Source organism: Canis lupus, chromosome 7, assembly GCF_048164855.1.
Source record: "Canis lupus baileyi chromosome 7, mCanLup2.hap1, whole genome shotgun sequence".
Lineage (NCBI taxonomy): Eukaryota > Metazoa > Chordata > Mammalia > Carnivora > Canidae > Canis > Canis lupus.
The window spans coordinates 26,408,591-26,436,147 of NC_132844.1; positions in this window are offsets into that span (position 1 = coordinate 26,408,591).

Sequence of the window (27,557 nt, forward strand, 5' to 3'; positions counted from 1 at the left end):
CAACCCCTGAGCTACCCAGGCATCCCACAAGAAGAGATTCTTAACTTATGTAGGGAAAAATATTAGATTAACAGCAGACCTCTCCACAGAGACCTGGCAGGCCAGAAAGGGCTGGCATGATATAAACAGGGTACTAAGTGAGAACATGCACCCAAGAACTCTTTATCCAGCAAGGCTGTCATTCAGAATAGAAGGAGACATAAAGAGCTTCCAGGATAGGCAGAAACTGAAAGAATATGTGACCACCAAACCAGCTCTGCAAGAAATATTAAGGGGGACCCTCTAAAAGAAAGAAAGAGCCCAAAGATACAATCCACAAAAACAGGGACTGAATAGGTAATGCAATGACACTAAATTCATATTTTTTAATAGTTACTTTGAACATGAATGGGCTAAATGATCCCATCAAAAGACACAAGGTATTGGACTGGATAAAAAAGCAAGACCCATCTATATGAGTTTACAAGAGACTCATTTTAGACCTAAGGACACCTTCAGCCTGAAAATAAATTGTTGGAGGACCATTTACCATTCAAATGGTCATCAAAAGAAAGCTGGGGTAGCCATCCTCATATCAAATAGATTAGAGTTTATCCCAAAGACTGTAGTAAGAGATGAAAAAGGACAATATATGATATTAAAGGGTCTATCCAACAAGAAGACCTAACAATCATGAATATTTATGCCCCTAATGTGGGAGCCACCAAGTATATCAATCAATTAATAACCAAAGTAAGAGATATTTAGATAATACACTAATAATAGGGGACTTCAACACAGTACTTTCAGCAAATGACAGATTCTTTATCAGAACATCACCAAAGAAACAAGGGCCTTGAATTATACACTAGACCAAATATATTTCACAGATATACACAGAACATTCCATCCGAATGTAACTAAATACACATTCTTCTCAAGTGCACATGGAACTTTCTACAGAATAGACCACATATTGGGTCACAAATCAGGTCTCAAGCAATACCAAATGATTGGGATCATTCCCTGCATATTTTCAGACCACAGTGCTTTGTAACTAGAACTCAATCACAAGAAGAAATTTGGAAGAAACTCAAACACATGGAGGTTAAAGAACATCTTACTAAAAGGTGAATAGGTCAACCAGTAATTAGAGAAGTATTTAAAAGATTCATGGAAACTAATGAAAATGAAAATACAACTGTTCAAAATCTTTGGGATACTGCAAAAGCAGTCCTAAGTGGAAATACATTACAATACAAGCCTCCCTCAAAAAATTGGAAAAAATTCAAATACAGAAGCTAACTTTGCACCTAAAGGAAATGGAGAAAGAACAGCAAATAAAGCCTACACCAAGCAGAAGAGAGATAATAAAGATTACAGCAGAACTCAATGAAATAGAAATCTAAAGAATTGTGGAACAGATCAACAAAACCAGGAGTTGGCTCTTTGAAAGAATAAAATAGATAAACCCCTAGCCAACCTTATTAAAAAGAAAAGACTCAAATTAATATAATCCTGAATGAAAGAGGAGAGATCACAATGAATATCAAGGAAATACAAACGGTTTTAAAAACATATTATGTGCAGCTATATGCCAACAAATTAGGCAATCTAGAAGAAATGGATGGATTTCTAGAAACCCACAAATTACCAAAACTGGAACTAGAAGAAATAGAAAATCTGAGCAGGCCAATAACCAGGGAGGAAATTGAAGCAGTCATCAAAAACCACCCAAGACACAAAAGTTCAGGGCCGGATGGCTTCCCTGGGGAATTCTACAAAATGTTTAAAGAAGAATAATACCTATTCTACTAAAGATGTTTTGAAGGATAGAAAGGGATGTAATACTTCCAAACTCATTTTATGAGGCCAGCATTATCTTGATTCCAAAACCAGAAAAGACCCCACCAAAAAGGAAGACTACAGACCAATATCCCTGATGAACATGGATGAAAAAATTCTTACCAAGATACTAGCCAATAGGATCCAGCAGTACAATAAGAGGATTATACACCGTAACCAAGTGGGATTTATCCCTGGGATGCAAGTGTGGTTCAATACTCGAAAAACAATCAATGTGATAGATCATATCAACAAGAGAAAAAAACAAGAACCATATGATCCTCTCAATAGATACAGAGAAAGCATTTGACAAAATACAGCATCCATTCCTGATTAGAACTCTTCAAAATGTAGGGATAGAGGGAACATTCCTCAATATCTTAAAAGCCACTTATGAAAAGCCCACAGCAAATATCATTCTCAATGGGGAAAAATTGAGAACCTTTCCCCTAAGATCAGGAACATGACAGAGATGTCCACTCTCACCACTACTATTCAACATAATACTAGAAGTCCTAGCATCAAGCAATCAGACTACAAAAAAAATAAATAAATAAAAGGCATTCAAATTGGCAAAGAAGAAATCAAACTCTTCCTCTTCACAGATGATATGATACTACACATAGAATACCCAAAAGACTCTACCCCAAGATTACTAGAACTCTTACCGCAGTTTTACAATGTGGCACGATACAAAATCAATGCCCAGAAATCAGTGGCATTTCTATACACTGACAATGAGACTGAATAAAGAGAAATTAAGAAATCAATCCCACTTACAATTGCACCCAAATGCATAAGATACCGGGGAATAAACCTAACAAAAGAGGTAAAGGATCTATACCCTTAAAACTACAGAACATTTCTGAAAGAAATTGAGGAAGATGTAAAGAGATAGAAAAGCCTCCATGCTCATGGATTGGAAGAATAAATATTGTGAAAATGTCTATGCTACCCAGGGCAATTTACACGTTCAGTGCAAACCCTATCAAAGTACCATGGACTTTCTTCAGAGAATTGGAACAAATAATATTAAGATTTGTATGGATTTGTATGGCTACCAAATAGCCAGAGGAATATTGAAGAAGAAAACCAATGCCGAGGGCATCATGATGCCAGATTTCAAGCTGTACTACATGTTGTGATCATCAGGACAGTAAGGTACTGGCACAAAACAGACACAGAGATCAATGAAACAGAATAGAGAAGCTGGAAATGGACACTCAACTCTATGGTCAAATAATATTCAAAAAAAGCAAGAAAGAATATCCAGAAGAAAAAGGGCAGTCTCTTCAATAAATAGTGCTGGGAAAATTGGACAGCCACATGCAGAAGAATGAAACTAGACCATTCTCTTACATCATACACAAATATAAACTCAAAATCATTGAAAAGATCTAAATGTGAGACATTTAGAGGAACACAGGCAACACCCTTTTCAAACTTGGCCACAGTAACTTCTTGCAAGATACATCTATGAAGGCAAGGGAAACAAAAGTAAAAATGAACTATTGGAACTTAAGGTAAAAAGCTCTGCACAGCAAAAGAAATAGTCAACAAAACTGAAAGACAACCTACAGAATGGGAGAAGATATTTGCAAATTACCTATCAGATAAAGGACTAGTATCCAAGGTCTATAAAGAACTTCTTAAACTCAACAGCAAAGAAACAAACAATCCAATCATGAAATGAGCAAAAGACATGAACAGAAATCTCACAGAAGAAGACAGACATGGCCAACAAGCACATGAGAAAATGCTCTGCATCACTTGCCATCAGGGAAATGCAAATCAAAACCACAATTAGATACCACCTCACACCAGTGAGAATGGTGAAAATTAACAAGGCAGGAAACAATAAATGTTGGAGAGGATGTGGAGAAAAGGGACATTCTTGCATTGTTTGTGGGAATGCAAACTTGTACAGCCACTCTGGAAAACACTGTGGAGATTCTTCAAGGAGTTAAAAATAGAGATACCCTATGACCCAGCAATTACACTGCTGGGGATTTACCCCAAAGATATTGATGTAGTGAAACACCAGGACACCTGCACCCCAATAGTCATAGCAGCAATGTCCACAATAGCCAAACTGTGGAAGGAGCCTTGGTGTCCATTGAAAGATGAATGGATAAAGAAGCTGTGGTCTATATATACAATGGAATATTACTCACTCATCAGAAGAGAGGAATACCCACCACTTGCTTTGACATGGATGGAACTGGAGGGTATAATGTTGAGTGAAACAAGTCAATCAGAGGAAAATCATCATATGGTTTCACTCATATGTAGTATATAAGAAATAGTGAAAGGTATTATTAATAAGGGAAAGGAGGGGAACTGAGTGGGAAAAATTAGAGCTAGACAACCATGAGAGACTCCTAACTCTAGGAAACAAACAAAGGGTTGTGGAAGGGGAGGTAGGTAGGGAGATGGAGTAACTGGGTGATGGGCACTGAGGAGGGCACTTGACAGGATGGGCAATGGGTATTATATGTTGGCAAATTGAATTTAAATTTTAAAAATGTAGAAACTGGAAAAATATAAAGGCTTTATATCTATTATGTCTCTAGAGACCAATAAATAATTCTCTGTTACGGCATTCACAGCAACTTTGGATAGAGTTAATTTTTAGGTACAAATTTCCCTCAGGTGAAGCAACAGGTAGAAAACAACCAAGAAATATGTATTATCTCAATAAAATGAGTCTTTAATAACTTAATGAAAAGTTGTGATTTTTTTCTGTTAACAGGCTAAATAACAGTATTGGTGCCATTACTCATTTACCCTTTCCTAAATAGCCACATATGGCTCAGTCATGAAAACATTACAAGAACATACCATGAACAGTTCTCCTTCCTGAGCATGATTATAAATTGGCCCATTTCAGACCAGAATTAAGGATCCTACAGTAGGAATCAAGATCTTAAGGAAATGGTTACCAACAATCAAGTGTGTGCTGTTTTCATTATTCTGTGACTCAATTGGTAGCAATAATATTCATAGTACACTATAATGTGTTTCAAAAGCTTGATGGAAAGGGTTAAGCCTGCTATTATTTACTTCTAGATTATAACTGAAGCAGCTGCAGAACTTAATACAGTTCATTTTCTTAAAGTATATAATTTCTACTAATTATTAGATTACCATGTTTGTAGATTATAGCATCATGATGCCAATGGACTTTCGGCAAAAATCCAATGCAAATTTCAATAAAACAGCATGATTATCACATTTAAAATGCAAACACTAAGGAGGTAAATTAAGATAGCCAAATTTTGTTTGGCCAACCAAAAGGTTTAGTTTGATCACTAGTTAAAATTTATTATTTTGCCTCATTACAAAGTTATACAGGTCTTTTATACAAAATTTGGATAATACTGTTCATCAACAAGAAGAAAAAGAAAAATTACCTATGATTTTAGCTTGTCATGTTTTTAAACTTCCTTCTAGCCTTTTGAAAAAAAATATACATATACACATATATAACTTACTTTTCCAAAGGTGGGGATATATTATACATTCTTTTTAAAAATTACTTATCTATATGTTGTGACTATTATCTCTTACATCATCATTATATGAAGAATAATTTTTTTTTGAAGAATAATTATATATTTATTATAAATTATTTAAAAATTCATTATTGCTGGACATCTCTTTTGGTTCTTCTTTTTCGTTAAAATGGTAATCAGTGCTATGATGAAGTTTCTTGACATAATATCTAATAATATATTTCTTTGAATAAATTTTCATAAATTTAATTTGATATAGGCCCCATGATATAAGCAAAAATTCATGAAATAATCAAAAATTCAAAGTCAAACTGCGTTTCATAAAAAATCAATTTAAACTCCAAACTACAATTTAAATGGCCAAAGGATAGTAGTAGACATTTCACAGTACTGACATTTCACAGTAGACAATAAAAATGTCCAATAAACATTGAAAACATGCTTAAACTCATTTAATACCATAGAAGCACAAAATAAGGCAACCAAAGATATCATTTCATACATTTTAGATTTCAATTTTTTTAAGATAGGGGCAGCCCCGGTGGCTTAGCGGTTTAGCGCCACCTTCAGCCCAGGGTGTGATCCTGGAGACTCGGGATCGAGTCCCGTGTCCAGCTCTCTGCATGGAGCCTGCTTCTCTTTTCTCCTTCTGCCTGTGTGTCTGCCTCTCTCTCTCTCTCTGTGTCTCTAATAAATAAATTTTTAAAAATCTAAAAATAAATAAAATAAAATAATTTTTAAGATAAATATTTAGAGAGATAATAATTTAGAGACAGAGGGTGTCTGGGTTGCTTGGTCAGTTAAGCATCTGCCTTCAGCTCAGGTCATGATCCTGGGGTCCTGAGATCAAGTCCCACATTGGACTCAATGCTCAACAGAGTCTGCTTCTCCCTCTTCCCTGCTCGTTTTTTCTCTCTCTCTTTTTCTCATTCTCTCTAGTATAAATAAAATCTTTCTTAAAAATGTAAAGAGAAAGTTTTTTTTAGGTCTGATGATATTAAATAAAGAATAAACTGTTTTTTTTTCACTTCTCACAAAAGTGTAAGTTAATATACCAGTTTTGGAGGGCATTTAGATATATCCTAAATGGAAAATATGCATATTCTAGAACTCAGTAATTTTACTTCTGAGACTTTACTTTAGGAAAATACTGACACATGAACTAGGGACTAGCCTGTATCACATGTCCACCTCTACTGTTAGGCAGGCAGAGTACCAGGACCACATGTAGTAGGTGAAAGGAAGGGAAACTAGGAATGCCATCAACATGTGTCCACTCTAAGAGTCAGATAAATCATTATGCTCTTTTAAATTCTAAAATCAATTATAAATGACCCAATTTGGGTCAATTAACATAAAATCACAAGTTATTCAGAGAGTTCTCATTTGTTGATGTTGAGTTGACACATCCAGCTACCAGAGAGTCAGGAGGTATAGTTAGGGGCCCTTTGAACAATTTTGGAGTAGAAATACATCCTTAGTACTTTCTAACTCCACTTCTAGCTCCGTTTCTCCTATTTTTTTTTAAAGATTTATTTATTCATGAGAGACACAGAAAGAGAGAGAGAGGCAGAGATATAGGCAGACGGAGGAGAAGCAGGCTCCTTGCAGGGAGCCTGATGCAGGACTCAATCCTGGATCCCAGGATCACGACCTGACGGGAAGGCAGGTGCCCAACCGCTGAGCCACCCAGGCGTCCCTCCTTTTCTTCTATTAACAAACTTCTCCTCCAGAGGAAAATATTCACCAGATATAATCTTGAGTTACAAGTTACATTTGTCCTGTGTTCATTAATATCTATTAAAGAAGGAATTTGTTGGAAACAAAGATGTTAGCACATTGGTTCTCAACTTCTCTGCACATTAGTGTCACTTGAGAAACTTTTAAAAATACTCATACTTGCTCCCCACCCTCCCCAGATCGATTCAAATTTTATCTGTGATAGTGACGTCTTTATATTTTTTAGTAAGCTCCCCAGGTATTTGCGTGTATAGAGAGGTACTTAGAATACCGTCCCAATGTTTACCTGGAGAACGTTTTCTGTTTAGAAGGGAACCATCATAATCCTAAGGAATGATATTATAGGTTCTTTTTTGGAACAAAAAATTCTCTCCAGTATCTCTACCTTGAGCTATACCTCATAGGGATCTTTTGTCACTAGGATGATTTTTCCCTGTCCATTAGGGTCATATTATTTCATGGCATATATAGGAAGCTGAGCAGCAATGTTGCATTTTCTTGGACCCCAAGTGCTAGCAATTTTAAATTACATCATATATTAGGGGAAGAAAACTCACACTACCATATCAAATACATACATCCATTATTAGACACTTCAGAAAATTTGAAATGCTATAAAATTCTTAGAATTGAGAATATAAAAATTTTTATTATTATGAAGGTGTTGAGAGTAGTACTCAGGCAACTGACAGAAAGTAGGGTTTTTAAAAGATTTTATTTATTCATTTATTTATTTTGAGATCACATGTGTGCACAATTGGGGGGAGGGTCAGAGGGAGTGGGAGAGAGAGAATCTCCAGCAGATTTTTCACTGAGCACAGAGCCTAAGGCAGGGCCTGATCCCACGACCCTGAGTTCATGATCTGATCTGAAATCAAGAGTCTGACACTTAACTGACTGAGCCACTTAGGCATCTCAGAAAGAAAGTAGTTTTATAACTTACTCTTGGGAAGGAAAAAAGAAAAGACAAATATGAATGTTTTAAGTATGCATTCCTTATGTATGGCCGAGAGTGCCAAGCCACATGGACTTCACATATCTCACATGTGCTGTGGAAAAGAATTATGTAAAGTGAAATTCAGTTTTATGACTCTGATGGTTACAGAGTCTACCCCCAAGTTAGGCTGGGCTAAGAGTATTAATATTTTACCCAAAGTTCTTCCTAGAGAAGCATCTAAAAGAAGTCCTTACTTTCTAAAGGGCAATGTTCTTGTCCCAAAATTCAGACAAATCAGCAACAGCAATTGTAGCCACAGCTCATCATGTGCTCATCATGGGAAGTTAGGTTATCAACTAAGAACAGAATCCACTGGCTTCCAATGTACCAATGTCCAAGAGGCATCACACTTCTTCACCACAAGGAATAATACAGAAAGCTCAGGGGACCCTTTGTTTTGCAAATAATTTTGAATAATTATCTTAATTTCTGCAGTCTTTTTTGGTTCTCCTTTAATGAGCAAGGGATTAGGAAGAAGGAACTGGGAAGAGATGACAGAAACCTGTGACCTGAAGTCAGAGTATGCTCAACCTGGGAGAAAAAAAAAGGACACCCTTAACCATCCTTTAAGAATTATACAGTGGAAGATCCCTGTAGAAAGTTATGCTCTTTCAAATTTTGTAGGTCAACCAAATCTATAGGAAAAGAGGGAGGTCTTTACAGATCCAAGAACAGGGATCTCCCAGCTTCAGATGAGTAGAAATAGCCAAAATTAGGTAGTAAAGATATGGGAAGGTTGCTGTTGAAGAAGAGCATGAAGTAAGGTGGTGGTTGGGTGCTGGGGATGGTATTAAAAAAACAAACAAATGAAAAAACAAAACAAAACATGAAACCCACCGGAGCTTAGCTCCACATTTAGGACTGTTGAACATTCTTTTAGAAATAGAAAATTGGGAAATATTACAGAATATATCCTACATTCAGGAATCCTGAAACCCATTTGGGAAAGTTATGGTAACTAGACTTAAGGATATTCTTTCTTCCTTCAGAGAAAAGTGAGAAGTTGCTTGACAAAAGCCCACCCTAGAGTCAGCCCTGAGTCTATCACTGTCCAATCAGAATCAGATGGGCTGAAAAGAGTCAGCCTTCAGGAGAAAAACAAGAAATGTAAATTATAAATTTTCCACGGTAGACCTCAGAAGCACATAACTGGATTGACATAATCAGCCATATTTCTATTTATGGCACATAGTTCACCATCTAATCTTGGCTCTTCTTTTATTCCTTTTATTTTGGCCCAAATTATTACATTCCCCTCACCTCCCTATAAGCACCAATTCTGATGTATTTAATGTGCTTCAAAATTATTTGCATATAAATATATCTATAAACAATATATAGTATTGTTTTGGATATTGTTTCAGTGGGTCATCTGGAGAATATATACTAAGATGGAGACTAGAGAGTTAATACTTTATCAAGAAGTAATGCCTATGTACAGGGGTGAGGAGAGAAGAACTGGGCCAGGAAAGCCTTCAGAGTGTGATTTAGATTTGACCCATGAAAGGAAAAGGGGAGAAAGCAGGATAAAAGGTGTCTGATGTAGATCACTAGTCAAAAAGTGGCCCATTATCCTTGTTGAGGATTAGTACCACATGACGACTCACTCATGTCTTTTGTAGGCATGCTGAGACACTCAGAAAGCACCAATTACTAGATATGGTGGTCCTTTCTTCATGTGCTCATCATGCCATTTCTGGGATCACCAATGACAAAATTGCCGAAGTCCACTGGCCAACCCATTTTCTTTACTTGATTGTTCAGTGCTTCTCCCAAGGTGGGTGATTTCTCCAGTGTTTACATATGATACAAAGGTCCTCATCTCATATGTCCATCCATTCCAGAAACCTCTAACTAGACCAACCATACTTCTAACCCAGACCTTCCACTATTCACACATCAAGGCTCCTGACCAGCCAGCCAAGCCATTCACCCCTCCCTATGAACTTATATATATTCTCACTTTGGGTCACTTCTCTTTGTGCACAAAGTAGATGAGCTGTACATCACCTAAAACCTACCAGTTTGTGAGATTTTTCCCTTACCACTATTTTTTAAGGCTACCCTTCGGTGTGATTATAATGCAGTTGCCATTCCATTTTGGAGTTGCATCCACATAGGAGGGCTATGCATCCATAAACCAAATTTGGACTTTTTCCTTTCTTTGGGTGGCTTTATAGGAGGATCCTCCTATATAGCCATAGGTGGTTGGGAGGTTGTGCAACAATGGTGGATAATATAGCTTTCTAGGCTACCTGTTCATGTAGTTATTCATATAACCTGGTTCTACTAAAGCTTGATTCTAGATGTATCTTCTTCATTGTGAAATGAAATCATTTCACAATAGATTGCTGCTGGACCTATCGGACTTTACAACATAGTGGCTTTAATAGAACCCAGATTGTGATGTGCAGTTCCAGTGCATGACCACTTGATGTTCCATTGCCAAATGTTTCATCTTCATTAGGGCCTTGTAGCATGCTAAAAGCTAATTTTCAAAGGCTGTTGCCTACTACAGATGACATGGCTTTACTTCAGAAAATCAAGGATTTGCACTGTAATTCTCCTGTTGGGGCTTTTCATAAACTTTATCTTCCCACCACTGACACCAATGAAAGAAATGAAGGCAGAGCAGGATGAGAGAAGGAGCAATTCAGGTAATGGTGCCCTGAAAAACTGTCAGCCAACCCCAATGGGAAACTCCAGAGCAAATATAGCCCATTAGTAGATCCCCACATTGGGCAAAAATGACCAGGTCCCTAGTATTGCAACCAGGCTCAGACTTTGGGTACATACCTAGAGTAATGTAGCCTCAGTTTAAAATCTAAGGAGTATCCTGAAATCTCTATAGATGGAGGCTTTCAGCCAACTGCACTTGCAGCAATTGAACAGGAGGCTCTTTCTTGAAGGGAGATCCAAGTGACACAACTTCATGGCTGCCACAGGTATGCTTTGAATTTTTTATATGATTGGTGTGGTACTGAATTCCCATTCCTTTTTTGTTTGTCGTATTCCCATTCTGACTCCTTTTTTTAATGTAGTATGGTTTTCAAAGCTGACTCAGAGATAGCATTGTATTGTATACTCAATATTTTATTGATTAGTTTGCCTACTGGGAAGCACCTGGGTGGCTCAGTGGTTGAGCATCTGCCTTTGGCTCAAGTCATGATCCCAGAGTCCTGGGATCAAGTCCTGCATCGGCTTCCCACAGGGAGCCTACCTCTCCCTCTGCCTATGTTTCTGCCTCTGTGTGTATGTCTCTTGTGAATAAATAAAATCTTTAAAAAAATGTTTTCCCTATTGATTGATTTCCTAGATTGCTACAAATTCTTGCTACCACCACCAATGACGCATGTTGACTTGTGTGAGGATTTCTCTAGGGTACATACCTGAAAGTATTAGGTCATCAATTATCCATATACTCGACTTCATTAAATACTGCATATTGGGTCTTGACATGGCAATTCAACCAATATTTTTAAGTATATATTCTGGGCTTATATAGACATTGATTATTGAAATTAGCCTGGATTGTTTGGGGTTTCTAATGAGCCCTAATTCTTTTGGCTTTTTGTTCTTAAAAACACATAAGGAAGAATTATTTCCCCTACAGTAAAACGAAAATACCTAAAATAAATCTTTTTGAACCTGTTTGGTCTAAGTTAGGTCTTATGCCAATCCCTAAACCAATGACCATGACTAAGGGGATGAAAATTGTGACTAGCTTAGCCAAGGTCTATTCTGGAGTTGAGAGAGGTGGAGAACTGGTCTCCCTCCAGAAATCATACTGTACATATAGAAGAAAGGCAAAGGGATACTGGGTGTCAAAATAACAGATGTTCATTATAACATACACAGTCTGGGCATCTTGGACCTAGACTTAAGTGGATTTTACTTTACCATGCTAAATGATTTTACTCCTTAATTTGTTGAGAGTTCTGCTTTCATTTCATTGCCCAAGATACAACCTATGAGGGATCTTTTTCCACCCCAGCAGTATGGATCCAACCTGTCTGCCATATGTATTTTCATTTAACATAACTTGCTGAAGATCATAGCAGACACTGTAGATCATATATCTATCCATTATCTAGTCTCCTTTTGGAGAAAGCCAATTCCCTCCACAGGCTAGGAATGGTAGCAGAAAGGGGGGAAATCTATTGATTAGTCGAAGACTATCAAGAGGTAACCCCATTCCTCTTGCCAGTTATGGAATTAGGAATGGACTGGTGGTGCAATTCTCACTTGTAAAATAAGAAAGGGAGTCAATTGAAGGCCAAGGAGAAAGTGCCTCTGGAAACCGAAGTCTGAGAAGTTGATATGAAAACTGCTAAAGCCATTCTGCAATCAAAAGTTGTCACTGCTATTCTAAGGTGGCAAAGCAAAAGTAAGTAAGTCCTTATGACATCTTTGAACTATTAAATTAGCCAAGTACATCTGCACTTCTTTCTATGTACTTCATAAATATACTTAGTATTTCAGCCTATGCTACTCAAAGTGTGGTCTGTGTGCAAGCATCATCAGCATCACTTGGGATATTGTTGGGAATGCAGAATCTTGGACCCCACCTGATACCTACTGAATCAGAATCTGTATTTTAACAAGTTCCCAGGTGATTCATATACACATTAATGTTTGAGGCGTAATGGTTTAACCAATTATTATTATTTTTTATATTAATTTGCAACTAAAAGCATGCTGGGACAGAGTCACACAAACTAACAAGTGTCAAGGTTGGAAGTTTATTTATTTATTTTTTTATTTTATTTATTTATGATAGTCATCAGAGAGAGAGAGAGAGACAGAGACACAGGCAGAGGGAGAAGCAGGCTCCATGCACCGGGAGCCTGATGTGGGATTTGATCCCGGGTCTCCAGGATCGTGCCCTGGGCCAAAGGCAGGCGCCAAACCGCTACGCCACCCAGGGATCCCAAGGTTGGAAGTTTAAAGTCTATTTTTCATTAGGTCACACTGCCGTACAATTTATGCAATTACCATTGATGAAATACAGATAGATAACAACTGTAGAGAATATAGATTTTTAAAAAAGATGTTTCCTTTTTTTTTAAGATTTTATTTATTTATTTATTTGCTTATTTATTTACTTGAGACAGAGAGAGCATGTGGAAGAGAGAGCGAAGGTGCATGCAGGAACAGGGGGAAAGGCAGAGGAAGAAGCCCCAGTGTGGGGCTTGATCTCAGGGCCGTGGGATCATGACCCTGGGAAGGCAGGTGCCTAACCAACTGAGCCACCAAGGTGCCCCTTACAAGATGTTTTCTTACTTAGAATGGTGGAATGACCTTTGTTGCCCAGAAAATTATCATAACCTTTCACTCCACTTTGCCTCTGCAGACAGTACAATCAGTGAAGTTTACATATTTGCCCTTAGTTCTTTGTGTCTGAAATAACAAAATGTTTATGATTCTGTGGTTCTACATTCTTTCTAGTTAGTGGAACAGAGAATAGAGACCAAGCCATTCTATTCCTGCTTGTCTTTTAACAAACTCCATTTTCCCATTGGACTGCACTGATTTTTCATTTTAACTAAGACATGTCCAATGTTAGCCCAGGTCCCTCCACATATTGGGTGACTTCAGCCAAAGATCACAGTTGCTCTCTTGGGGTGTGTTCTTGGCAAGAGGACCATCCAGATTCCAGCTCTGCAAGGACCCAAGGAGACTCAAGAGTTCTGATATCTGCATAGCTCATGCTTTGCTCTGCTCTCTTTTTCATCTCTGCTAATGGTACGAAAAGCTTCACAAACAGCTGGAAGGAGTGGGAGCATTCCATGTGCCACATACGAACTCTTTGCTTTCTTACCATCTACTTCTAAGGACAGATGCTAAACATCTTCTAAGTTACCTTCGTAAACAATTTATAATATGAGGTATCTATTAAACTACATTGGACCATAGGACAGGTCAGAGAAAACTATTCTCAGGATCCTAAAACATTCTTCTCTGTTGATATGGCCAGCCCAATAAAAGTCAGTTGTCTTCAGAGTAGCATTCAACCCTCTCCCCTCTATGAGACCATGTAAGGAGGTCAATCTCTTGGCATTGGCACTGGGTACGTATGCTTAGCTGGTGAGAATCCAAGAAGCTACCATTAAAGGCAGATAAACTACTCACCATGCAGGAAGGATCACTTAAAAGACTCCTTTTTTTATTGTGGAATGACATACATGCAAGATATTTTATATATATTATTTAGAGATGGGGCCTCTAGGAGGTACTTAGGTCATGAAGGTGGAGCCTTTATGAATAGCCTTAGTGCCTTTGTAAGAGAGATGGTTTCTCCCTCTGCCATATGAGAATATAGTGTTAGGCCACCATGAGGAAGATTCCCACCAGGAATGAAATTGGCCAACACCTTCATCTCAGAATTCCAGCCTCTGGAACTGAGAAAATAGTATTTGTTGTTTAAGGCACCTAGTCTTTAGAATTTTTGTTATAGCAGCCCAAGCAGACTAAGATATATATTTTTTAAAGAATAAAAATAAAACAAAATACCTATGTACCACCAGCCAACTTAAAAAGATAGAATATATTGGAATGCGTGGGTGATTCAGTCAGTTGAGCATCCCATTCTTGGTTTTGGCTCAGGTCATGAGCTCAGGGTTGTGAGATCTAGCCCAGAGTCAAGCTCTGCACTCAGTGCAGAGTATGCTTGAGATTCTCTCTCTCTCCCTCTGCTCCTCCCCCTGCTCATGCCCAATCTCTCTCAAATAAATAAATAAATCTTTAAAAAATTATAACATATCCAGTATCTTTGAAGCCTCATGTGTGTACTCCCTTCTGATATCCTCTTTCGTCCACTACTTCTTGCTAGTCCAGAAGTAACCAAAATCCTGTATTGTTAATCATTCTCTTGCTCTTATGTATAGTTTTACCACATACAACTGATTCCAACACAGTATGTTGTTTGATTTTTCCTGATTTTGCACTTTGCATAAATGAATAACACAATATACTTCTATGACTTTCTTTTTCACTCAGTATTTTAAGATTTAACTATAACAACATATATAGTGATGGTTTGTTTTGTTCATTGATGTTTAGTAGTTCATTTTGAACATAACATGGTTTGTTATCCATTTTTACTGTTGGTGGAAACTTCATGCTTATAGGCAGTGCTGCTTGGAATTCTTGTTAGGTGACCCCTGGCATGCATGTGCAAAAGTTTCTCGAAGGAGTATACTGTATAGGTCATTAGCATTGGTCACATATATTCTGCTGCTGTTTCCCATCAGGGCTCATGTTATGATACACTTTGCTGCTCACTTAATTTAGATATGGTCATATTGGACTAATGAAATGTGAGCAGAAGTGATGTGTGACATTTCTGGGCAGAAGCTTTCAGAAGCAATATATGCAATATTCTTTTTCCTTTTCTATGGTGCCTGGAAGTATTCCACATAGCAGCTGCTCAGTCTGCATGGATTTCCAAGTAAGGGTGACAATGACATAGAGTCAGGTTTCCATTTAGCCCACTATGATCATGCATCACGAGTAAGACAGAAACCTTTGCTATTTTAGGTCACCTGGGTTTGTTACCCAAAGCATTATGTATCTTATCCTGACATTGGTAGTAAGAATAGATTTGTTTGGTATGCATCTATTCAACTTCAGTATATTATGCCAAACTGTTTTCTAAAGAGGTTGAGCCAATTTTTATACAACTTATCAAAAGTGGATAAGAGTTCCTGTTATTCTGCAGCCTTGCCAAAACTTTTTTTCAGACTATAATTTGATCTAATGGAATCTTAAGGAATGGTGTCTCATTATTTTGATTTCTATTTTCCTAATAACTACTAATATATTTTTCTGTTTATTAGGTACTCAGCTTTCTTTTTCTGTGAAATACCTGTTTATAACTTATGCCTGTATTCCTACTGATTTATCTTCTGTATTCTTGTAGTGTTAGACTTTTTTTATTGATTCATGTAAATTCTTTAAATCTGCCCTCTATGCCTCCCTGTCCCCTCTTCCTGTCTTATTTTTCTTCATAGCATTTTATCACCATCTGATATATTATCTATTAATTTGTTGATTTGTTTATTGTCTTTCTTTCTCATGCTAGGTTGTAGGTCCTATGAGGTCAGAAAACTCCTAGATCCTTTTCACTAACATTTATTGAGTGATTATTTGATTCTAGTGAATTTCCAATTCCTAGAGAAGTATTCTGTACATAGCAGGCATCAGATAAATCCCTGAATGAATGAAAAAAAAAAAAAAACAGTCACAGGAATTGGTAACAGTATCTTAACATTCAGTTTCTTGACCATGGCCAGTTTCCCCAAATAGGCAGGATTTGTGATGATACCTATAAATTGTTGAGCTCATGGATTACTGGCTTCATGGGAATCAGACTTCAAGTCTCAGTTTGAGCTCAAAATTCAAGTACCAGGAGCACTGATGTCTGACAGCAGGAGAAGATGGATGTCTCATCTCAAGTAGAAACAAATTCACCATTCCTCCACTGTTTTTGTTCTTTTCAGGCCCTCAGTGGCTTGGATCTTACCCACCACATTAGTAAGGACAATATTCTTTATTCAGTCTACTGATTCAAATGCTAATTTCTTCTGGAGACACCCTCATAGGCAAATTCAGAAATGATGTTTACCAGTTATCTGGATTTCCAGATTTCCAGTAGCCTAGTCAAGTTGACACATAAAATTAACCATCACAAATCCACCTTTTATCTATATGACACAATTTCTTAAACCTTACTTAATCTCCAAAGAAAGACAATAATAAAGCCATAATTCTTTTTTATTTATTTTTTAAAGCCATAATTCTAACTAACATGATAAAACTATCCTGTATGTAATTGAATGTGTACCAATCCCTTCTGCAGAAAAGGAGGTAAAATCTTTGAATAATATTTACTCTTTTGATATCCAAAATTTAAATATTATGATACAAAGTTAACAATATTTAAATACTGATACATAGAAAAACTAATTTAAAAGAACACAGCACAGAGCTCAGCATCAAATAATCACTCAATAAATGTTAGTAATCACGGGCAGCCCTGGCGGCCCAGAGGTTTAGGTTTACCTTTGGCCCAGGGCGAGATCCTGGAGACCCTGGATCGGGTCCCACATCGGGCTCCCTGCATGGAGCCTGCTTCTCTCTCTGCCTGTGTCTCTGCCTCTCTCTCTCTGTGTCTCTCATGAATAGGTAAATAAAATCTTTAAAAATAAATAAATAAATAAATAAATAAATAAATAAATAAATAATAAATAAATAAATGTTAGTAATCATAGGTAGATAAATAGATGATAGATTGATACTGATATGAACTCAACACATTTTACCTTAAATAACAAGGAAAAACAAGAAGATATTTGCTTAATATATGTATATATGCCCACAAGTATGTTCATAACAAAATAATGAGAAATATTCATCATAATCACAGTACTTATTTGGGTAAGTAGTCACATGGTCATAGCTGGTATTTTCCATCATTTTTTCCTACACATTCTGTATTTCCTTTGCCTTTAGCACAAACCTCAGCTGGTCATGGTTCTTTTCTTGGCAGAAGGTGATCCATGGTCAATTGCTCAGTCTCTACTATAGCCCAAGAGCTGTTTCTCAATAGGAGAGTAGTTATCTGTCGATGATGGCAAGGTGGCAGGGCCTTCCTCCAAAACCCAAAGATTCGTGTTGCAATTCACCTGTAGGGACCTGGCAATGGCTCCAAACAGCACCCCTATCTACCACTGACACTTCAAATACCGTTGGATTTACTGGATCAGATCCAATGGTATAAGTGGTAAAGTTTGCAGAGCCTTCTCTTCTGAGCCTCACTCAAAACTAGTAGCTTTTCAGTTTTCAGGTTATTTAGCAAATGGGCCAGACAGACCAATAACCAAATGAGAAATACATTACCTCCAAAATCAAAAGAGTCCCCCTAGCTTTCATGCCTCTTGTTTGTAGGAGGGGCCAGATACAACTTATCCTTCACATTAGAAGGGAATTCTTGACATGCCCCACAACATTCGATCCCTAAAATTTTAATTGGATTTATTTACTACCCTCTGACATACAAATGTCTTACCAATAAGGCTAGAGTAGTTGTTACTTATCACTCACTAGGTTCAATTAGCATAATTCCATCAATGTAAAGGACCAGAGTTTTATCTTGTGGAGGGAAAAGCAACCAAGATCTCTGCAAACTAAATTATGACAGAACTGAAAAGTTGGTATACCTCTGAGCTAGGACAATGAAAGCGTACTGCTGACCTCACCAGCTGAAAGCAAATTGATTCTGGTGGACATTATGGACAGTGACAGAGAAAAAGATATTTGCCAGATCAATAGTTAGCTGCATACTAGGTACCAGTATTAATTTGCATAAGCAATAAAATTACATCTGATACAGCTGCTACAATTTGGAGTCACTACCTGGTTAAGGGTACAATAATCCACTGTTATTCTCTAAGATCCATCTGTCTTCCCTACAGGGCAAATGGAGAGTTGAATGGGGATGTGGTGGGAATTTCCACCCCTGTGTCTTTCAAATCCTTGATTGTGGCACTAATCTCTGAGATCCCTCCAGGAATATAGTATTGGTTTTCATTTACTATTTTCATTGCTTCCACTTGGCCATTCCCACTATAATAGCCCTCATTTCACAGGTTAGAGAACCAATGTGGGGACTCTGACTGCTTTACATCTATTCCAGTTTTGTATTCTCTGGAACTGGGGAAATAAACACAGTATGGATTTGGGGACCCACTGGACCCACTGTGAGATGGACCTGAGCTAAAATCCCATTGATCACTTGACTTCCATAAGCCCCTACTCTGATACCGGAGAGCCACAGTGACATTTAGGGTCTCCTGGAATGAGTATCAGTTTAGAACCAGTGTCCAATATTACCTGAAAGGCCTGATGATTTCCTTTTCCCTAATATACAGTTACCCTGGTAAAGGCCATAGTGCCTTTGGGGGAGTCTGGGAGAAAGATGAATAGGGCATCTTCCTCAAAGGGACTCAGCCTTTCCTTTATTCAAGAGGTTTTGAGTTTGTAAACTGGATTGTCTGGGAATTCTTGAGGGAATGTGCCTCTGTTTTTATAATTAGATTTTTTCATTTGACCTAGAACATTTATGCTTATTTAAAGTATGTAAGAATTTAGTAGATTTTCTATCTATTTCATTTCTAGGAACACCATGAATAGCCAATATCATGGGTCTGCATGAGTCAGGCTATTCAGATTGCTGCTTTGACTCTGCTATCCATTATGATAACCAAGCCACCTTGCCTTTGGCCATTGAGTGCCACCACTGGCCCTTGCTATGCCAGGATCCAATTATTGCTACTGCATCTAGGTTTTCCAATTGAATCACTATGGCTCCCATTGTAAGGTCTGGTCTACAGAGAAAAGCAACCACAGAGCACTTCAAGGATGCTGGGGCTACGCCCGCAAATTCATTTCTCGAAGTATTGGTGAAAGATATGTCTTTTGGACTTCCCAGGATGAGTGAGAAAGTCTTAAATGACCAATCCACTCTAACACTTCAAGCTCCCTAAGTTTCTGAATCTCTTCCTTTCCATTAAACCAACAGATGTCGGGCATTTCCAGTTTGTTCACAGTGAGCCATCTCTTGGTCCATGTTTCAGCCAACCAATGATACAATCTGTTAAATCTGAGCCATATCAATAAATTCAGCCTGATGCCACTTTATCTTCCTTCCATCATTATCTCACACCCTTAGTGTCCATTCCCACATATATTCTCTAGATTTCTGCTTGTATAAGGTAGAAAACTCAAGTAGTTCTTTTAGAGTGTAGCACACCTTCTCATTGACCAGTTTACCTTTAGGTCCTGTTAGGACGTCAGTCTATTATAGGTGTAGAAGCAAAGAATGTTGATGAGGGTATTCAGGGAAATCTGCCTTGTCTTGCATGGCAACTGCCTCAGGGAAGACCATTACTGTTTCCTCAGGCCATACAGGGTTAATTTTCTCAGATAGAGGTAGAAAGGCCAATACCATCGTGGGCAGAAGTACCACTGGGTGGAGAAGCCACTATTAATAGGGGTAGGGAAACCACTTCCTCTGAGGGTCAGACCTCTTCTACTGAAAAAGAAGATTCATCAGAAATTAGGAGCTCAGTGCCCCCAGCTTAATTAGGGTCTTCCCGTACATTTCCATCTCAACCCACAGGATTCCATTCTTGCCTAATAAATGGCCTATCATCACAGACAGGAAGTCCACCTGTGCAGTTGTATATTACTAAAACCGTCCAAGAAACACTATACACTATGATCTAATTTTTAATAAGTTCACATAGAGACTTTTCACATAAAACAGCACTTTGGATTTTCCCAGTTAAAGAATAAAATGAACATTTAAAAAATCTCCTGCTATATCCACATAACAGGCAAGTTTACAGAAGTTTTTTTTTCTTTTCTTTAGCTACTTCCTTACCTAGAGATCAGTAATGAAACGTATAGATTTATTTCTCTTTCAGACTCTGTCCTGCTAACTTAGCTACTATAGTAATAGTCCACATTTAGTGAAATTCTCCTAAAGGGTCTAGGTTAAACAATACAAGGTTTTAAGTCTAGAGTGCCAAACGAAATTAATTAAGATTCCCCCCCCCCCCCCCCATACAGCCTCTGAGCATAGAGCACACATTCTGGTAACTATGGTTGAGTATGTGGTTTTAAGAGCCATAACCTTAAAAGATCAAATCTGTCACAAATTTATCATTCCTAATGCTAGGAACAGAAGGATCTCCTCAACTTTTAAATAACCACTGGACTCTATAAAGGGATGCAGACCAACAAGGCACCTCAATGACTAAGAGATTCCTCACATAGATGGCCCTCATCTCTTCTGCCCTGGCCCCAACCTTATTTTCCTGGCATACTTGGTGAAGGTCTATGATGGGTAGATGAAGGCTGCTCTGTATCTATAGCTTCTAATCCATCACACCAACCTACATAAAAGTTTGGCTGGTTTCTCCTTTACTTCCTATTGCTGAAATGCCAGTGAAGAAAACAGCCATGGGCCTCTTTTCCCCCAGAAAGGGACTTATAATTGTAAAATTTAGTTCACTTGGTTTTCTTTGAGTGACTTTCTAACTGAAAGCAGAAGGCCTGTGATAGATATATGGACAAACAAAAACTTATAAATACTCCAAGAAAATGTTAGTCTTTCCCTATAAAAATGTTTAAGTGAGAAAAATCAAGGCACTAAGCTTTTCTAGAGACTTAGAAAGTCAAAGAGTAAAAGATGAGTCAACTGCTTTTCAAGTCTCAACTGTTGCATTTGCTCTCTGAAAAATTAACTGCCAATAAGATAATAATACATTCATTAAAGTTCATTCCTAATTTTAAAAATGAAAATATTCCTTTAAAACAGTGAAATTTTAATTCTTTAGAAATAGATATGATGTAAATAATAAGCATAATTTTTATTCAATTTATGAACTCGGAAAGTTCCTATATCTTGTTACACATGACAGTAACTTAACATTTGTTTTGATTACAGAAAAAGAAGTAATATTTTTAATGATATTTGTATAATTACTCTAGAGTAGTTTGGTTATTTTTTCTAATAGAATTCAGGATATTTTGAGCTCTTGCAGATTTTCCTCTCTCAATCATTTCTATATATGTAATATGAGCAAGGGCAAATAAAAACTCCGAAAGTTCTTTGCTTAATTTTGATCTATCATACTCTCCTTATTCTAATAAAAGTCTAATGGAAACTTTTATGTACATAATATAATATATAAATATATGTGTAATCTATAACATGCAGTGAATAATATAAATTGAGATAGAATAATAAAAACAGAAGAGATCTTATAAAACATCTGGTATGAAAACATTAATTTACAGAAGGAACCGAGACTCTAAGAGGAAAAGAGACAGGTCTATAATCACACAGCTGGTTGATAGCAAAACTAAGATTAGAAATCAAGTATCATGCGTTCCTATGCAAATTTCTGCCCTCTGCAAATGGCAGCCTTTTACAGTGGTAATAAGCAGATTTTTTGATTATTGGTGCTAAAGAAAGTTTGACACCCCATAGCTTTAAGCAGGAAGGACCTAAAAAGTGAATGATCATTTATTAGATTTATTTTAGGAGTGTCTGCACAGTCATGGTCCCTTTTCTCTAAGAAGCCTATTCCATACACTTCAGCAGCCATCACACTAAGTGGGTGAATTGGACCTGGATGAACATATGATCCAAGTTTGGGCAAGTGCTGAATTGTCTGTATCAGCAGTGTCCTGAAAGGATATGGCACAGTTGAATGGCGTGATTGAGGAGAGTTTAATGAAGGGACTACTGACATATTAGGGAAGAATGCATATCCCTAAATTCACAAATGGCATAGAGGTGAGAACCATTGGGCATGAAAGGACAAACAAAAGGGGCAGTTGCCAGAACTAAGAGAGAAATCTGTGGATATGATAAAGAACCTCCTTATAAAGGCTATGGCTTTCAGTGTAGAAACAAAAACAAAACAAAACAAACCAATTTATGGTCCAATAGGGAGTGAGGGGGAATGATAAATATCTCTCTCTCCAGAACCTTTCCATCACTTGCTAGCATTTCCTTCTGAATTCACACAGATCAAGAAAATAGGGAGCTTATGTGCCCAGGATACAAAGGGCAGTCACCCTGAGCACAGAGCGTGTGGAAAAGAGTGTATAATAGATATGGAAGTACAAACAGACAATAACCTTCCTCACATCCTGGTTTTAAGAGGATAAAACACAGCTAGGAGTACATTACAGGTCCACATAATTTAGTTATATTCTTTATAATGTTGACCGACTAATATCCATATGAGTCTTTTTAATAGTAGTTCTTACTATTCTTACAGCCATGAACTTTAGTAACAACTCTAGATAATTTCAGATGTAGAGCAAAGAAGAAGGATTACAAAAATCTGAAAATAGACTTCTCTGAATGTGTCCAGAAATATAAATCGATTGGCACTATCAGCTAATTTATTTACTCAAGATGTCTGTATAGTAAATCTTACTCTTTTTTTTTAAAGATTTATTTATTTATTTGTGAGAGACGGGGGGGGGGGGGTGGGGAGAGAGGCAGAGACACAGGCAGAGGGAGAAGCAGGCTCCATGCAGGGAGCCGGATGTGGGACTTGATCACGGGACCCTGGGGTCACACCCTGGGCCGAAGGCAGCGCTAACCGCTGAGCGACTTGGGTTGCCCAGTAAATCTTACTTTTAAAAAGAATTTACGTTATCCTAGAAAAGACTTCCAATATTAGCATACAGAGTTTAAATCTAAGAATAAACTTATTATGAATGGAAACAAGTTCTGACATCAGCTCAACTCACTGAAATACAAATATGTGTAATATATATATATGATGCTTTTCGGTTATTTTCCCTTATTTCTACTAAATAATAGTGGCTTTCTCAGAATTTCAAGGCCTTTAAAGGCTGAAAACTTATATCTACTTTTAAAATGGGGGGAAGATTACTGTACTATTCATAGGACTTTCCTAACATCATTTTTTCTAAGTGATATCAAAAATGGCTTCGAAAAGAAGGTTTATTGCAATATGTGTGCTGTGATTTAAGAATGAAATCTAATAAATTTTTGCACAAAACCTCAATTGGAAGTCTTTATTTAAAAAAAAAAAAGCACTAAAAACTCGTCAAATGTAAATTAACAAAACAAAGCAAACAGAGAAAACAGGGACAGTTTCTCAGAAAATTTTAATTCTTTTCTAGACTGTCTGAGGAGGGAAGAATTTAAAGAGGGGCAACTGTGTAGATCATGGAATATGTACTTGAAGTAGTGAATCCTGGACACAGAGCAAGTCAGAGTGTGGGGTAGGTCAGTAGTGTATTTCTGCGCATGTTGCATTTGAGGCTTTTATAGAACTTCCAAATGAAGATAAAGGATAGGATTTTGAACCTACATACTTGTAGCTCTCAAAAGAAGTCTGGCTAATGTTAAAAATTTGGGCATCAAAGACTTATAGATAGTATTTAAATATCCTAAATGATATAGAGAGAGTTGCAAAAAAGGAGAGAGGAAGGATACAGAGAAATCTCGAGATACCAGGGTTAAGTTCTGAAAAATAGTAACACTTAAAGATTAGTTAGACAAGGAAGAGTGAACATGAACAACCAAAGGGCTAATCGGAAACCCAGAAAAAAGGATATCACAAAAGCCAAAAAGCAAAGTATATTTTAAGACTAGTTGTTCAATAGTACTGAAGGCTGCTGAAAGGTCAAAATACTAGGGATTGAAAAATACTTATTGGATCTAACCACATGGCGTAATGACGATCCCAGAAAGACACTTGGGGAGGATGTGTGAAAAATAGAATGCAATAAAGAGTGCATATATGGCAAGAAAATTACTAGAGTTGGTAGACAACTTTTTTGAAGGTTTTGAGTTTGGTGGTAATTTTTGTCAGAGGCTGTTTTGGTCGTTAGCAGCTTAGTAACAATTCTATAAACTAATATTTATATTTTCACTTAGTGCTCTAAATGAGGTTAATTTATGGACAATAAAGTTCATAAATCTTAAGTGCATAATGTAGCTAGGTGCATTTTTAGGTATCTACAGGCTATAGCCCATCACCCAGATCAAGATACAGAAAAATTCTATCACTCACAACTTATCCTCATACCCCTTCGCAGTCACTGGTCTTCTGCAGTTAACTATTATTTTTATTTCTATCACAATAGATGAGTTTTGCCTATTCTTGAACTTCATATAAATGGAATCATACAGTGTACACTCTTGTATTCTTTCACTCACCATAATGTCATGTTATTCATGCATGTTGCGTGTATTAATAGTTCCCCTTTTCCTGTTTTTTTTTTATTTCTTTCACTGTGTCACATTCCATTATATGAATATGCTACACTTTGATCCATTCTCCTTATTTATTTATTTATTTATTTATTTATTTATTTATTTATTTATATTTATTTCTATTGGAGTTCAATTTGCCAACGAATAGCATAACACCCAGTGCTCATCCCATCAAGTGTCCCCCTCAGTGCCCGACACCCAGTAACCCCCACCCCCCACCCACCTCCCTTTCCACCACCCCTTTTTCGTTTCCCAGAGGTAAGAGTCTCTCATGTTCTGTCTCCCTCTCTGATATTTCCCACTCATTTTCTCTCCCTTCCCCTTTATTCCCTTTCACTAATTTTTATATTCCCCAAATGAATGAGACCATTAAATGTTTGTCCTTCTCTGATTGACTTACTTCACTCAGCATAATACCCTCCAGTTCCATCCACGTCGAAGCAAATAGTGGGTATTTGTTATTTTTTTTAATAATAAATTTATTTTTTATTGGTGTTCAATTTGCCAACATACAGAATAACACCCAGTGCTCATCCAGTCAAATGCCCCTCTAAGTGCCCGTCACTCATTCACCCCCACCCCCCACCCTCCGCCCCTTCCACCACCCCAGTTTTTTTCCCAGGGTTAGGAGTCTTTATGTTCTGTCTCCCTTTCTGATATTTCCTACCCATTTCTTCTCCCTTCCCTTCTATTCCCTTTCACTATTACTTATATTCCCCAAATGAATGAGAACATATAATGTTTGTCCTTCTACGATTGACTCATTTCACTCAGCATAATACCCTCCAGTTCCATCCACGTTGAAGCAAATGGTGCATATTTGTTGTTTCTAATGGCTGAGTAATATTCCATTGTATACATAGACCACATCTTCTTTATCCATTCATCTTTCGATGGACACCAAGGCTCCTTCCACAGTTTGGCTATTGTGGACATTGCTGCTATAAACATCAGGGTGCAGGTGTCCCGGCGTTTCACTGCATCTGTATCTTTGGGGTCAATCCCCAGCAGTGCAATTGCTGGGTCGTAGGGCAGACCTATTTTTAACTCTTTGAGGAACCGCCACACAGTTTTCCAGAGTGGCTGCACCAGTTCACATTCCCACCCATAGTGCAAGAGGGTTCCCCTTTCTCCACATCCTCTCCAACATTTGTTGTTTCTGGTCGTGTTAATTTTCATCATTCTCACTGGTGTGAGGTGGTATCTCATTGTGGTTTTGATTTGTATTTCCCTGATGGCCAGTGATGTGAAGCATTTTCTCATGTGCTTGTTGGCCATATCTATGTCTTCCTCTGTGAAATTTCTGTTCATGTCTTTTGCCCATTTCATGATTGGACTGTTTGTTTCTTTCTTGTTGAATTTAATAAGTTCTTTATAGATCTTGGCTACTAGCCCTTTATCTGATAGGTCATTTGCAAATATCTTCTCCCATTCTGTAGGTTGTCTTTTAGTTTTGTTGACTGTTTCTTTTGCTGTGTAGACGCTTCTTATCTTGATGAAGTCCCAATAATTCATTTTTGCTTTTGTTTCTCTTGCCTTCATGGATGTATCTTGCAAGAAGTTACTGTGGTCAAGTTCAAAAAGAGTGTGGCCTGCGTTCTCCTCTAGGATTTTGATGGATTCTTGTCTCACATTTAGACTTTCATCCATTTTGAGTTTATCTTTGTGTATGGTGTAAGAGAACGGTCCAGTTTCATTCTTCTGCATGTGGATGTCCAATTTTCCCAGCACCATTTATTGAAGAGACTGTCTTTTTTCCAGTGGATAGTCTTTCTTGCTTTGTCAGACACTAGTTGACCATAAAGTTCAGGGTCCACTTCTGGATTCTCTATTCTGTTCTATTGATCTATGTGTCTGGTTTTGGCCAGTATCACACTGTCTTGATGACCACAGCTATGTAGGACAAACTGAAATCTGGCATTGTGATACCCCCAGCTCTGGCTTTCTGTTTTAATATTCCCATGGGGTCTTTTCTGATTCCACACAAATCTTAAGATGATTTGTTCCAGCTTTCTGAAGAAAGTCCATGGTATTTTGATAGGGATTGCATTAAATGTGTAAATTGCCCTGGGTAGCATTGACATTTTCACAATATTAATTTTTCCAATCCATGAGCATGGACTATTTTTCCATCTCTTTGTGTCTTCCTCAATTTCTTTCAGAAGTGTTCTATAGTTTTTAGGGTATAGATCCTTTACCTCTTTGCTTAGGTTTATTCCTAGGTATCTTATGCTTTTGGGTACAATTATAAATGGGATTGACTCCTTCATTTCTCTTTCTTCAGTCTCATTGTTAGTGTATAGAAATGCCACTGATTTCTGGACATTGATTTTGTATCCTGCCACACTGCCGAATTGCTATATGAGTTCTAGCAATCTCGAGGTGGAGTCTTTTGGGTTTTCTATGTAGAGTATCATGTCATCGGCGAAGAGGGAGAGTTTGACTTCTTCTTTGCCAATTTGAATGCCTTTAATGTCTTTTTGTTGTCTGATTGCTGAGGCTAGGACTTCCAGTACTATGTTGAATAGCAGTGGTGAGAGTGGACATCCCTGTCTTGTTCCTGATCTTAGGGGAAAGGCTCCCAGTGTTTCCCCATTGAGAATGATATTTGCTTTGGGCTTTTGTATATGGCTTTTAAGATGTT